This window comes from Zingiber officinale, chromosome 8A (assembly GCF_018446385.1).
Source record: "Zingiber officinale cultivar Zhangliang chromosome 8A, Zo_v1.1, whole genome shotgun sequence".
Lineage (NCBI taxonomy): Eukaryota > Viridiplantae > Streptophyta > Magnoliopsida > Zingiberales > Zingiberaceae > Zingiber > Zingiber officinale.
This window is the reverse complement of record NC_056000.1, coordinates 87,110,426-87,125,362: the sequence shown is the minus strand read 5'-3', so window position 1 is coordinate 87,125,362 and position 14,937 is coordinate 87,110,426. Positions and strand designations below refer to the sequence as shown.

Genomic DNA, 14,937 nt, shown 5'->3' with positions numbered 1-14,937 from the left:
ATAACTTTTAAGGAATCTTTTTTGTACCCCAAATGTACCTTCTTTGTCGTCTAGTACCTGCAAAAGAGTCTAGAAAAATTCTTCCCACCACATTAGTCAACCTGTTATACCATCACATAAGTTATTCATGAATATTCTTGGCCCATTTGTTCTCGCCCTGTCTTATATCAAGTTATATTTATCGTTCATGTTTGCTTACCCTGTCTTCACTATGTTATAGCCAGCCCGATATTATACTATGCTTTATATTAGACAGAATTGAACCTAAGTTATGTCCGAGTTGGTTGTTACTGTTGTTCATCATAGGTTCTGACCGTCTAGTAATATACTATAAATTCTGTAAAGCCTTCTATCTTTTCATACCCGGGCGATCGGATACACTCAACTAATACTAGTTTATGTTCAGATGTGCTAACTCAAACAATCTCGACTTATCTATCTTACAACGCTTAATCCCGGTTGATATTAGCCTACCCTTCTTAAAGTATATCCCGACCGATATTGCTCTATCCTTCTTCATATATATCCCGGCCGATATTGCTCTATCCTTCTTTAGGTATTATCTTGACTGATTTGGACTATCTTTCTCCAGGTATATCCCGACCGATATTGCTCCATCCTTCTCCAGGTATATCCCGACTGATATTGCTCTATCCTTCTCCAGGTATATCCCGACTGATATTCGCCTACCTTCTCCAAGTATATCCTGACCGATATTGCCCTATCCTTTTCTAGCCTACCTTCTCCAGGTATATCCCGACTGATATTGGCCTACCTTCTCCAGGTATATCCCGACCGATATTGCTCTATCCTTCTCTAGGTATATCTCGACCGATATTGGCCTACCTTCTCCAGGTATATCCCTACCGATATTGCTCTATCCTTCTCTAGGTATATCTCGACCGATATTGGCCTACCTTCTCCAGGTATATCCCGACCAATATTGCTCTATCCTTCTCTAGGTATATCTCGACCGATATTGGCCTACCTTCTTAATTCTGTTATCCCGACCGATATTGGCCTATATTTTCTTAAGCGAGTCATCTCGGCCGATATTATCCTATATCTCCTTAAACTTGTTGTCCCGGCCGATATTGGCCTATAAAACCTGTTACCCCGTCCAATATTCATACTCGCTTAATTCTGCTATCTCTTTCCCCTTTTCACCGGGGACCTACTAAACCTAACCCATATCAGTAATGTTATTCAATGTAATAATCTACCAAATCTTATTCCTCAATTATCCATCATTTGTAGACGGTTGTCGGTTCCTTCTTGCAATAGACAACCGACCTAGGACTGAAATATATCTAAATGTGATCAATTAGGAATGAACCCTATGTTGTTCTTACACGGGCTTGCCTGTCACGTACGTCCCTCGGATAATCAACATAAGAATTCATCACTTCTCTATCTCATTAAGATATAAAGATTAATGCATACAATCTATCCTACTCTCTTGAAATACCTAATTTCCCCTTCAAGATTACCCCTCAAACGTCCTTACACGGGCTTGTTCCTGTCACGAACGTCCCTCAGAAAATCGAATGAGCAACAATCTCTATAAGATCCATAAGATATTTAAACATTCAAACAAGCATGGTAATTAGGTCCAAACACAACAATCCACACAAGATCAAATGGATACAAACAGGGAAAAATCATAGAAATAGGAATTTGGCAAATCCACAAGAGTTTTACATCAAATCTCCATTACAAATACTCCCTCAATCCTAGAACAAGAGATTTAATTCATAGAACAAGGAAAGAAATCCAAAGATAAAGAGAATACAAGCATCTTGATCCCAAATCCAAGAAAGAATGGGAAGAAAAGCTTATCTACGATGAAGAACCATCTTCAGATCCAATCCTCATTCCCCGGAGTTGAAACGATGAAGATCTGCCCTTAGATCGCCGGAAATCCCTACAAGAAGGTGGAAGAACGCCCAAATCTTCAATTCCCCCCAAAAGGGAAAAGATCCCCCTTGAATTCATGAAGGAGGCCTTATATAGAGGAGAGGTTTGGGCGCCACATGGCCCTGAGGCACGACCGTGTGAGGTTAACACGGCCAAGGCCACTCCCTTCTCTGCCTACCTTACACGGTTGTGTGTGATACACGGCCATGGCACACACTGCTTCTGCTTCCCTTGGATGGTCGTGTAGATCTACATGGCCTGCACTGCCTCTGCCTCTGGAAACCTCGGATGGTCGTGTGGTGCACACGGCTAGGGTCTTCTTGGTCTCTAGAAACCTTGCACGGTCATGTAGATCTACACGGCCGTGTAAGGCTTTAGCTTTGGATGGCTTGCATGGTCATGTAGTGTACACGACCATGGTCTTTCTGGCTTCAAATCTTAGCACGACGGTGTGAGGTTCACACGGCCGTGGCAACTTCCACCTCTGCTACAGCCACACGGCCTGAGATCTCCACACGGCCTGGCCAACCCCCCATGGCAGGGTCGTGTGAGGTTAAGGAATGGCGCCTTCCTCTCTAGCTTCGCTTACATATTTGACCTCGCACATGAATCCTTCACCAAATTCAACCCCTGTGTACAAAAAATGCACAAAAGTAGATCTCCGAATAAAAAGAGTAAATATGCTAAAAGGAAATCTAGAAGTACGAAAATACGTAGACAAAGCATGTGCAAAGTATGTGAATGTGCATCAAAACATGCTAAACAAAGGTATATAATCTACGCACATCAGTTTAGGCCTCCTAATGGGCTTGGGCTTCCTGTGTTTGGCCCGAACACTCAACTCAAGTCCATCAATAATAACCCTACCACTAAGGGGTTATTATTGAACTACCGCACCAATCCCATATTACAATATGAGCTCCTTCTTATCATGAGTGTGTTAATCTCCCTGTGTTTAAGATATCGTATGTCCGCTAATTAAATGAGTTACTGACAATTCAATTAATTAACATCTGATTCCAAGAGTAGTATCACTCAACTTTATTATCATGCTGGACTAAGTCCACCTGCAGGGTTTACATGATAATCCTTATGAGCTCCTCAAAAGAACATCATCAATCTAAATAATTAGGACACAGATTCCTTCTATAATCAACAACACACCATATAAATAGTACTATTTCCCAACTCATCAGGCCTATTAATTTAACGAATAAATCTCACCCATTGATAAGTTAAAGAAATAAATACTAAGTATACGTGCTGTTATTATATAGGGATTAAGAGGGTGCACATCCATAATAACAGAGGTTATGTTCTTTTATATAGTCAGTACAAATCAAATAACCTTAAATGGTCCTGCTCAATACACACATAATGTACTAGTGTAAATTTATAGTTAAGACAGACTAATACCAAATTACACTACAACTGTTCTAATGGTTTGTCCCAATCCATCTTGGTTGTGAGCTACTATTTATAATTTATAAGGAACTGATAACATAATCTTCTGTGTGGCACCACACACCATGTTATCTACAATATAAATTAAATGGACAACTGCATTGACATATATATAAATATAAAATGCAAACATTTGACCAAAGTGATTCTCATTTCAAAATATTTCAAAATAGATGTTCATACAAAAGCTAGGCTTATAGTTTACAACCCAACAATCTCCCACTTATACTAAAAGACTATGCTGCCATAAATACTGTCATACATCTGATTCTCATACCCTTAACATGCCTATCAAAAGCTCTCGTCGGAAGGGCCTTAGTAAAATGATCTACCAAGTTATCTACTGATGTAATCTTGGTGACAACAACCTCTCCTCATTTTACAATGTCTCGTACCAGGTGGTACTTGCGCTCAATGTGTTTACTTGCCTTATGGGCTCATGGTTCCTTCGAGTTTGCTACTGCACCACTGTTATCACAATAAATTGTGATAACTTTGGGCAAACCAGGAATCACATCTAAGTTGTTACGATTCCGTAAGTGCACGGATTCGTCATCAGTAATAAAAATATCGATTCCATAGGAACTGGTTATAAGCACTAGCAATTGTTCACTAAGGGTTAGCCAGACTACCAATGGTTGTGAGTAATCTAGGGAAGAAAGGTTGGGGAGAAGAGTTGAGAGCAGGTGAATCGAAGTGTTCTCTTGGTTATGAGGAGCTCTAGGAGATCGGTTTCGTTGTGGTGGTATTGATGTGTCACGTCTTATCCTACACTCGTTATCCTTTAACATGCAATTGTCGGAAGCTAAAGTGGCTATTCTTAAGTACCAGAGTAAAGAAGGACCCTAAGAAGTCCTGTCACAGTTTACCCCTGTCACTAGGGCACCTCGGTAAATCTTGAGGGCACGACTCTAACTGGTAAGTTAAGATTAGTGGTTAAGACTTAGGTTTGGTCTCTTGCTTCCTTGAGGAGAATTTGCCTCTCCTTTCAAGGAAGTGTCCTAGACGTCCGTGAACGGGTTACCCCTATCACTAGGGCCCCTCGAGTGTATGATCTAGGATTAATCCCTCTACGAAGTTAAGAAGCTCTACACAATCAAGCGACATGTAATTGAGATAAAGCATAAAATATCATCCAACGAGCGTAAGTATAATACGAGTTTTACATCAAATTGTACCACAACTACTCCCTAATCCTAGAACAAAGGATCTACTCCATAAGTGTCAGAGAAATACCCAAAGACATAACGTATATAAACATACAATCTTCAGACACGAAAAAAGAAGGAGAGAATATGCTTATCCTATGTCAACGAGTGGCCTTCGGGTCCAATCCTCTACATCTGGAGCCGATGTGGTGGTGGAAGATCATTGGGTGGAGGTCCAAGATGGCATGGGATGGCTCCAAGATGTTTCTCCAACTGTCAGCCCTCTTCCCGGCGCTCCTCCCTTGAGAAAAAGGGTTAAAACCCTTATATAGACTAGGGTTTGGCCACAACGACACGGTCGTGCCCAGATAGCACGGCCATGTTCATTTCCTCCTCTAATGGCGCTGCACGACCGTGCTAATTGGCACGGCCGTGTGGTGTCTGGCCTCGATCCCTGCCGCATGGCTGTGCAAGGATGCACGGCCGGGCACTTCCTGGTCTCGGTCTCGGGGTGGCACGGCCATGCTGGGTTGCACGACCGTGTGTTCAACTACCTCGGTCTTGGCCTCACGGTCTTGCAAGGATTGCACGGCCGTGCACTGCTCCCTTCCTGTCTGGTCACATGGTCGTGCCAAGAGTGCACGGTTGTGTTCTTTGTCTTGTTCCATTGCGTTGATAATGTTGTTTTCACTCCGAAAGTTGTCCCTGTCAACACAAAGCCAAACAAAGAGCAGATATTCGAACAAAAAGGTGTATATACTGAATACAAGATGAAAGAGGCAATCATGCAACGAATATATATGCATAAAGTACGTGAATGATCGCTAAAACATGTGTAAATGATGATAATATTTGCGCACATCACACCCCCAGACTTGATCCTTTGCTTGTCCTTAAGAAAAATGCTACAAACTATGTGTCCTGAGATCCTATAGTGTTTCATAATCCCTAGTGCATTTGTCTAACTCTATCAACTAGTGTCATTGATAAGCATTACCGTGGAGTAACCTAAGTATGGCCCAAGCATAAGTCCTTTGTGCTCAATGCAGTAAATAGCTCAAACTCTTCAAGTTTCAATTCTTTGTCCTAGTTAAGTCGTCATACAATTTGAGTTCCTAATGTTCCCGGTGATAGGCACTTACCTGCCACACACTTGGTTCATTTTCCCTAATTTACACATGGTCTCAAAGGGTACTTCTCAGAGTCAAGAGAAACATAACATTCATTTCCCCAGTAACCTAACTCGATCTCGAAGGGATGAATTGATAGTTTACACTCACGATAACTATTTTTTATCCCTTATTTTTTTTTCTTTTTTTTTTGGGTGCTAAAGATGTAGCACTTATTACACATGTGATGCATATATTGGGATTTGGATTTTTCCAAATGAGCTTCCATAATCCGAGGTTATCTAGTAACCAAAATGTAAGTAGGGAATCACCATGAGAACAAAAGTACTAAACAATTTGGATGAATCATAACTATTTCAAAAGTATATCTACCATTCAAGCTTAAGTACTTAAGTGTAGTGAAAATAAAGTCCTTAAGGTTAGGCCAAAACTTATACCAAACTCCGTACAATACTTAGCTTATTTCATGCTACTAAAGATAGAGGAAGAAGATACACCAAACATACTAACACCATCTGGAAACTCATGAACTAAGGAAGTGCTAACTATTTTGCTATTGGACAAGTAGCAGAAAAAGTAGATGGTTGATGTTCTCATATATGCCACAAAATAAAGCAAATAGAACAAGACTAAATGAAATAAAGCAAATAAAATATGCAAAAGCAGGTAAAGTATGCAAAAACAAAAGAAAAAATAAAAAGAAAGACTCGACTCGACTCAGGTTGTGCAACAACACCCCCCCCCCCAGACTTAGACTTTCCATCGCCCTGATGAAATCAATACGGTGGTGGGGGTGGCGGATAAGGGGGACCTCGATGTGAGCTAGGGGGAAATCTAGGCATACCAGGAAGATGGCCAAGATGTTGATGATATTGATACAAAGCATCTACTTGTTGTCTAGTGATATCCATATCATCCATAAAATTTCTCATCCTTTCCTGGTCAACATCATAATCCTGAACGAACCTTGTCACCTGACTGTAGAAGTCCCTAGTAAACTTAAATGGTCCTGTACCTCCCTAAACTGATCGTCAGATAACTTGAAGCGACCCTACAATAATCATTGTTGGCTGTTTTGCTTCTCATGAAGGGAATCTAAAGAGGTACGGAAATCCGAAAAATCAAAACTAGAGGGTCTTGTACCATATGCAAAAGAGTGTCTAGGAGGGTCCAGGTGTCTAGAAGGCTGCAGGAACCCTGATGACGAAGGCCCTTGGTGGTATTCAATGTCGTTTGCAATGGAGGGGACATTCTCGGGAACCAAATCAGTAATCACCCAGTTCGCTAGGTTGCAGACTGAAGTGCACTCGGGACAAGGAAGAGGCAATGGAATACCAAAGGTCCTAGGGAATGTAACGCCCCGCCCCTTCCTGCTTAAGCTGACGGGGGTTACTTATCTTTTCTTCTTAAAACAGCGGAAGTCTTTATTATAGTATATTTTTTCTTCTTTAAACTTTTCCTTTACCTTTCAAATCATCATCACTAACTACCTATCATATGATTCACAATACATACTTAACTTAAATTAAAACCATAATACTAAAGAGCATGATGAAGTGTCATAGAGTTATAAAAGAACAACATGAACATAATTCTTATTAACTAGAAGCAGGTCTTTCTCTTTAGCCAAGTCACTACTACACACGTCCTTCTTGCCCCCTCCTGCTGCTCCCTTAGTACATCCATTCTTTACCCTTATCTGTGGTACAAGGAAAGTAAGCTGTGAGCACTCAAGGCTCAGTAAGATCCTTTCCTACTCACAAAAACCGTATAGCATAAATAAAACTTCAAGGCATAAAGCATAAAGACAACTCATCATATCATGTATAGAAGCATCATATTATAACATAATCGTAAGGTATCATGGCATATCCTAATAAAGTCATAAAGTGCATTCTAGCATAACATAATCATGATCATAACATATCATAACAAAATCATAAAGTTCAGCCTAACATAACATGTCATAATCATAAGCATCATGGTACATCGTAACATAATCATAAAGTGTTATGCAAGATGACTTTCAAAACATGATTCATGCAATAGTATATGCAACATGTCCTTTGAAAACTTATTACTTACATACTTAAACATAATCATAATCATAACATGGTTAGGGCCCCGGCTTGTACCACATACATAAATGTGCGCGTCCTATGTAGTTCCAAGGTAGCAAGTCTTGAACCCTACAAGGCATACATACTAGGCCCGTTTCTTAGTCCATCGACCTAGGGGCACTTAGGAGTCCATCCCTAACGAGGTCCGTTTCTTAGTCCATCGACCCCGGGGCGCTTATGGAGCCCACCCTGGGTACAAGCCATATAAAGTAAAGTATCATGTCATACATATCATGGTTCTTATCATTTCTTGCACATCGTATTTCTTATCATGTCATACCATATAGAATTTGGGCACACAGCTCATCATAATGGTATGTAAAATTTGGGCACACAGCACATCATAAATACATGCATAGTTTGGGCACACAGCTCATCATAAATAGCATGCAAACTTGGGCACACAGCTCATTATATATATCATGCATAAATTGGGCACACAGCTCATCATAAATAACACACAACATAGCATAAGGGTTTCCATCATGTATAGATCATAAGTGTGCATAATTAAACATAGAAGCATAGAAATCTCATAAAGCATGGCATATAAGATACATGGGAAACATAATCAGATTTCTAACCCTAATGTCTTATAGTGGCCGAAACATATAGTTGGGTTTTAGGTAAAAACTCCATACCAACATGTGAACCCTAAACAAGTATCATTTCTTATACCATAAGAAAAACACCATGAGCAAGTTTAGATAGAGTTCTAGGTTTCTTAAGCTTACAACTTATCATGGCCGAACCTTATCAAGCATACATTGGGTTAAAATTTATCATTCAAGCTTGTGAACCCTAAACAACTTTCATAGCAATCATTTCAAGGAACAACATGAGCATAGTTGGGTTAGGTTCTAAGTTTCCTAGGCCCTTAAACATAATGTGGCCGATACTTGTAGGACTTAAAGCTAGGGTTCAAGTGTCATAAAAGCATGAGAACCTTAAACAACTTTCATAGCAATTATTTCAAGGAACAACATGAGCATAGTTGGGTTAGGTTCTAAGTTTCCTAGGCCCTTAAACATAATGTGGCCGAAACTTGTAGGACTTAAAGCTAGGGTTCAAGTATCATAAAAGCATGAGAACCTTAAACAACTTTCATAGCAATTATTTCAAGGAACAACATGAGCATAGTTGGGTTAGGTTCTAAGTTTCCTAGGCCCTTAAACATAATGTGGCCAAAACTTGTAGGACTTAAAGCTAGGGTTCAAGTATCATAAAAGCATGAGAACCTTAAACAACTTTCATAGTAATTATTTCAAGGAACAACATGAGCACAGTTGAGTTAGGTTCTAAGTTTCCTAGGCCCTTAAACATAATGTGGCCGAAACTTGTAGGGCTTAAAGCTAGGGTTCAAGTGTCATAAAAGCATGAGAACCTTAAACAACTTTCGTAGTAATTATTTCAAGGAAACAACATGAGCATAGTTGAGTTAGGTTCCAAGTTTCCTAGGCCCTTACACATAATGTGGCCGAAACTTGTAGGGCTTAAAGCTAGGGTTCAAGTGTCATAAAAGCATGAGAACCTTAAACAACTTTCATAGTAATTATTTCAAGGAACAACATGAGCATAGTTGAGTTAGGTTCTAAGTTTCCTAGGCCCTTAAACATGATATGGTCGATACTTGTAGGGCTTAAAGCTAGGGTTCAAGTGTCATAAAAGCATGAGAACCTTAAACAACTTTCATAGTAATTATTTCAAGGAACAACATGAGCATAGTTGAGTTAGGTTCTAAGTTTCCTAGGCCCTTAAACATGATATGGCCGAAACTTGTAGGGCTTAAAGCTAGGGTTCAAGTGTCATAAAAGCATGAGAACCTTAAACAACTTTCATAGTAATTATTTCAAGGAACAACATGAGCATAGTTGAGTTAGGTTCTAAGTTTTCTAGGCCCTTAAACATAATGTGGCCGACTACATATGAGCATGGAATGAAGTTCAATCATCATATGAGCATAACAAGTTAACAACTTCCTCATCATGAGGCACCTATCATAAATCAACAATAAAAGACATGCTTGGTTTGAGTCTTAGCTTACCTATTTTTCTTTTTATTCATGTTTATCCGAGAGTTTAGGGGTGTGATTCTAAGTTCTAATCATTCTAACATATGAACATGAGATAAATCCCTACCATAAAAATACATGTCACAAGGAACATATTGAGCATGTCAATATTTAGATCTTTACATTTCCTAGGTCCCTCTTTTTGGTCTTATCTTGACCGAAATTCTTCATGAGGTTTTTCTTAGATTTTTATGTAACCAAATCTCATAGAACACGCAAAAGCTATTGTACCACAGGTGAGGGAAACTTACATCCTTTCGCTTGTGTTTTTTCTTAAGGAGAAAAGTATCCTAAGTGCCAAGGAAGGAGAAAGCTTCTTCTTCTTGTACCTCCTTTTGCTTCTTTTTGATTGGAAGGGATAGAACTTGAAAGCTTCTTCTCAGAAATTAGTTTTCTTGGAGAAGAACTTAACTTAGCTATTGGAATGAGGAGAGGGAAGGGGTTCTTGGTTCGGTGAAGAATGAAGGAGGAGGAAGGAGGAAGAAAGAAAAGGACTTAATCTCTTGTTTTTCTTCTCTCATTCTATTTATTCCTTTTGCCAATGAAACATGTCTTCATTCATTCCCTCAACTCCTCTTTTGCCTCATTCCTTTAATTCCCATGAAAATAGAGAGAGGGAGGGAAGTAGGCAATTCATCTTTTGCTTGCTCCTTTTCTTAACCAAGAGGAAAAGAAGGTAAGCAACTTGGTTTTCTCTTGCTCTTTTGCTTAGTTTTCTTTTTATTTCCTTCTCACCTTTAACTAAAATTCCATCCTTTTCTATTCATATATTATTCATTATCCTAGTGGTTATCATACATCAATTTATCTCCATTATTTGTGGGAGGTTCAAGGTTCAATCCTTGACCTCACCTCTTCTTATTCTATTTTTTGGGTTTCTATTTTCCCTTTTTCTCTTATCCTTTTTATTTCTATACTCTAAAGAAAATAATATCCATATACCTATCTTATAATTTCATGGGTGTTACAGGGAAGGCAAACTCATTCTCATCACGACAAATCATCTTCATAGCGAGACAAGAATCGATGTCAATCCTGTCATTACCATGAACCACCTCTAATCCATCAAGCTCATAACCCTGATTAAATGCTATTTGAGTGATCAATCCACCAAATACTATCATCCCCGAAGATGCCTTAGCTGCTTTCCACAAAGTTTACAAGAAATGAAACCCCGAATCAAAGTCAACTTTATTTAACATCGCCCAAAGAGAATAGAGTTCTGTCTTCTTAACCACTCCATCGCTCTCTCCTCGACCAAAGATCGTTTTACTCATCACTCTGTGAAGGTATTTAAAGGTCGGGTTTTGCATCTTGGATGCTTTGGCTCTAGAGGGTTCATAAGGGTCTTGTGATCCAGTAATCAACATCCAAAATTCGTTCCACTTAATCCCACCATCAAATCCACGCGAACCACCAGTAGGTAACCCAAAATAATCATTGAAATCACTAAAAGTCCACCGAACTTCTTTATTAATCATTCTAAAAGTTATGACCCCCGCGTAGTTGTCCTCAGAAGGAGATTTAACATCTAACGAGCTCAAAAATTCAAGAACTAGGCGGGGGTAAGTCGGTGCATGAGCGTACATTATATCATTCCAATCTAAAATACTAATCATCCAATCTATGTCATCCCTAATTCCTAGCACATCCATAGTGGTGGGATCCATATATCTAGTGCATAAGATTTTCCTAGCGACAAGAATATCGTATCTAGCTTTTTTCTCATGATTTCTAAAAATAATATTGAACTCGTTTTCATTACCTTCGTCGCATGCCACCCGCTTTCCTTTGCCTTTTGAAGGAAGAACCTTCCCTTTGCCTGTGTCGCCTCCCGATGCGTCTCCTCTGCTAGATCCACTGCTTCCTCGCCGAAGCCTCTTCAAGATCTACAACCTGGTGCGAGGCTTTGAGGAGTTCCTTGAAATGGATCTTGAGAATGGAAATAGTGATGAGAAGGAAGGGAAAATGGGGAAGTTTCTTCTCTCTTTTCGAACTTATGGCTTGAGGAGGTTTTAGATCTAAGTGTAGATCTAGGCAGAAGTGGTCTCTGGAGGTGGGGAATCAGGGGTTGGTGAGGTGTAGTGGAGAGGAGAAGATTTTTGGGAGAGGGGGGATGGAAATAGGGTTTCTTGGAAAAAGGGGGTTGCGTGCACGGGTTGAGCCACGATTGTGTCTTATAAACACAGTCGGGTCAAACGAGACGCTGCACGACCGTGCAAGGATGCACGGGCTCCTTCTTTCTCCCCTCGCCTGAAGTGGCACGGTCATGCCGGTTGGCACGGCCCCTGTCTTCCTCGTCTCTGTGTGAGCCGGACGGTCGTGCCCAGATGGCACGGCCAGCATCTTTCTCCTCTCTGGCAAGGCTGCACGGTCGTGCCAGTTGGCACGGCTCGTGCCTCTCCCTTCTCTGCATAAGCCACACGGCTGTGTTGAGTTGCACGACCCATGGCTTTAATCTCCACGTTGGCTCCACACGGCCGTGTGAGGTCACACGGCTTGCTCCCTTAAGCTCGTAGTGATTTGTTCTTCATCATTTCGGCTCCTCCGTTGCCTCCACGCCCATGAGAAGCGCTCATGGCCAGCTCGTGGAGGCAATACACATCCTGAAAATGAGATACCCAAAATAAAACACTAGACTAAAACTCACTAGAGAAACAGAACGACAAAAAGCAATGACGAACTAAAATAAGAAAATCCTTGGGTTGCCTCCCAAGAAGTGCTTATTTTAGGTCTTTAGCTCGACCCCATTTCCATTAATGCGGACTAAACCCATGGAAGGATGGCTCCCCCCTAGGGTTAATGCTCCAGCCTGCGCCTTCAGTTTCGCTAGTGCAGGACAAATGTATTTGGTGTTGTTTACTGGAGGAGAACTCTCAGGGAAATTGCACTCCTCGACTTTGTGTATGTTGATCTTGCGAGAATGTCCCGGAGGAGAGGAATTGCAGATGGAGGGAACTAATAAATCAAACTCAATCTTTTCTTTACCGATCTCCAAGGATAGCTTGTGACTTTTTACATCGATGATGGCTCCGGCTATGGCAAGGAATAGTCTTCCAAGGATGATCGGTATCTTAGGGTCTTCCTCCATGTCCAAAATAATGAAATCTTTGGGAACTATACACCTACCCACTTCAACTGGCACGTCTTCCACTACTCCCATCAGATATCTGCATGAGTGGTCCTCTAATTGAAGCATCATAGTGGTCAATTTTATGTTCTGGAGGCCCAGCTTCTTGCACAAGGAGTACGGAAGTAGGCTGACACTGACCCCCAAGTCGTAGAAGGCTCTCGGTATGATTTCAGGACCAATTTTACACGGTATGGAGAAACTTCCTGGGTCCTGAAGCTTCGGTGGAGAATTCTCCATAAGGAGGGCACTGTAATTCTCTGTTAATGCCACAGTCTCGAAGTCACCTTTTTACCTCCTGTTAGATAGGATTCCCTTTAAAAATTTTGCGAACTTCGGCATTTGGTGCAGCACATCTATCAGCGGTACTTCTATGCAGATTTCTTTGATTTTCTTCAGGAATCGGTTGAACTCTTCATCTTTTTGGGATGTTATAAGATTTTGAGGAAAAGGGATCGTCTGATTCTATGGGGCAGCTTGAGGAGTTCTTTCAACCTTTTCATTAGCCTCTTCTCCATCCTTGTTTTGAGTCCGATTGGGCGGTAAGAGGTAGGGATCTTTATCTGAGTCAAGCTCCTTCTAACTAGTGATTTGGGGATCTCCCATAGTACGTCTGCTCCTTAGCTCAATGCGGTTGCAATGTTCCACTGGGTTTAGATCTGGCTTCCCTAGGAGCGTACCCTATGCTCTTGAGATGGACTGAGCTATCTGGTTGTCTTACATTTTCTGGTGTTTTTCAGAGTTTTCCAGCCTCTGAGTCAGTTGTTTGATCTTGCTCCTCATCTCCTTTTGCTCTGAGAGAGCTTCCTCAAGCATCTTTTCAATCCTGGACAGTTGTGAAGGCTGTTGTTGTTGATAGGTCTATTGTCCAGATTGGTGGCTTTGTTGTCCAAGTTGATAATTCTGATGTGCTGGTCCTTGATCTTGATTATTCCGGTATGAGAAATTGGGGTGATTCCTCCATCTGGGGTTGTATGTATTGGAGTATGGATTATTTTGCCTCTGATTGTAGCTGGTTATTGTATCACACTGCTCAAGTCGGTTCATCTGTGCCTGTATCAGCCCAAAGGGGCAAGTGTCTTGAGCGAGATCCGTACTTCCACAAGTGTCGCAAACACATGTTATTGCATTAGCAGTATTGCCTCCCATGGCGTCAAATTTCTTGGTCAGAGCGTCCATCTTTGCAGACATCAGCGTAACTGCATCTACATCGAATTTCCCTGACATTTTAATTGGATTCCCTGTAAAAGAGCCACTGGATCTTTCAGATGCCCATTAATGGTGGTTCTGCGCCACATTTTCTATGATTTCTTCGGCTTCATCGAGTCATCAGTGCTCCTCCAGCTGCAGAATCAAGAGATACCTTTGTGTGATAATTTATTCCATTATAGAAGGTGTGCAAGACCAACCATTTTTCAAGGTCATGATGGGGGCATTGTCTTAGCATATTCTTAAATCTGTCCCAAGCTTCAAATAATGATTCTGGGTCTATCTATTTGAAGTTGACAATCAGGTTCCTCATGTGAGCAGTTTTGCTAGGTAGGTAGAACTTATCCACAAACTTCTGCTCACACTACTCCCAGGATGATATGTTGTTCGTTGGAAGCGAGTTCAACCACTGCTTGGCTCTATCCTTCAGAGAAAACCCGAAGAGAAGTAGTTTGACTTATTTTGGAGGGACCCCATTCACCTTCATAGTGTCACAGATCTCGTAGAATAGCTCTAGGTGGTGGTTTGGGTCCTCATGTGGTCCTCCTCCAAATTGGTTTTTCTGGACCATGTGGATTACTGCGGGCTTGATTTCAAAGTTGTTGGCTTCAATGGGTGGTCGGGTGATGCTGAACCGAACCCCTCATGCATACGGTGCCGCATAATCTTTCAGTAGTTTGTCGGCCATTTCTGAGGATTCTTGTGCTGCTTGGAATGCCTTCTGTAGATTTCTTCTCCTCAGAAAGGT

General features: G+C 41.0%; 1 pseudogene; it reads left to right on the top strand.

Moving 5' to 3' along the window:
* Window positions 1-14,398: 14,398 nt before the first annotated feature.
* On the top strand, window positions 14,399-14,470 carry LOC122013189 (annotated as a pseudogene).
* Window positions 14,471-14,937: the final 467 nt, after the last annotated feature.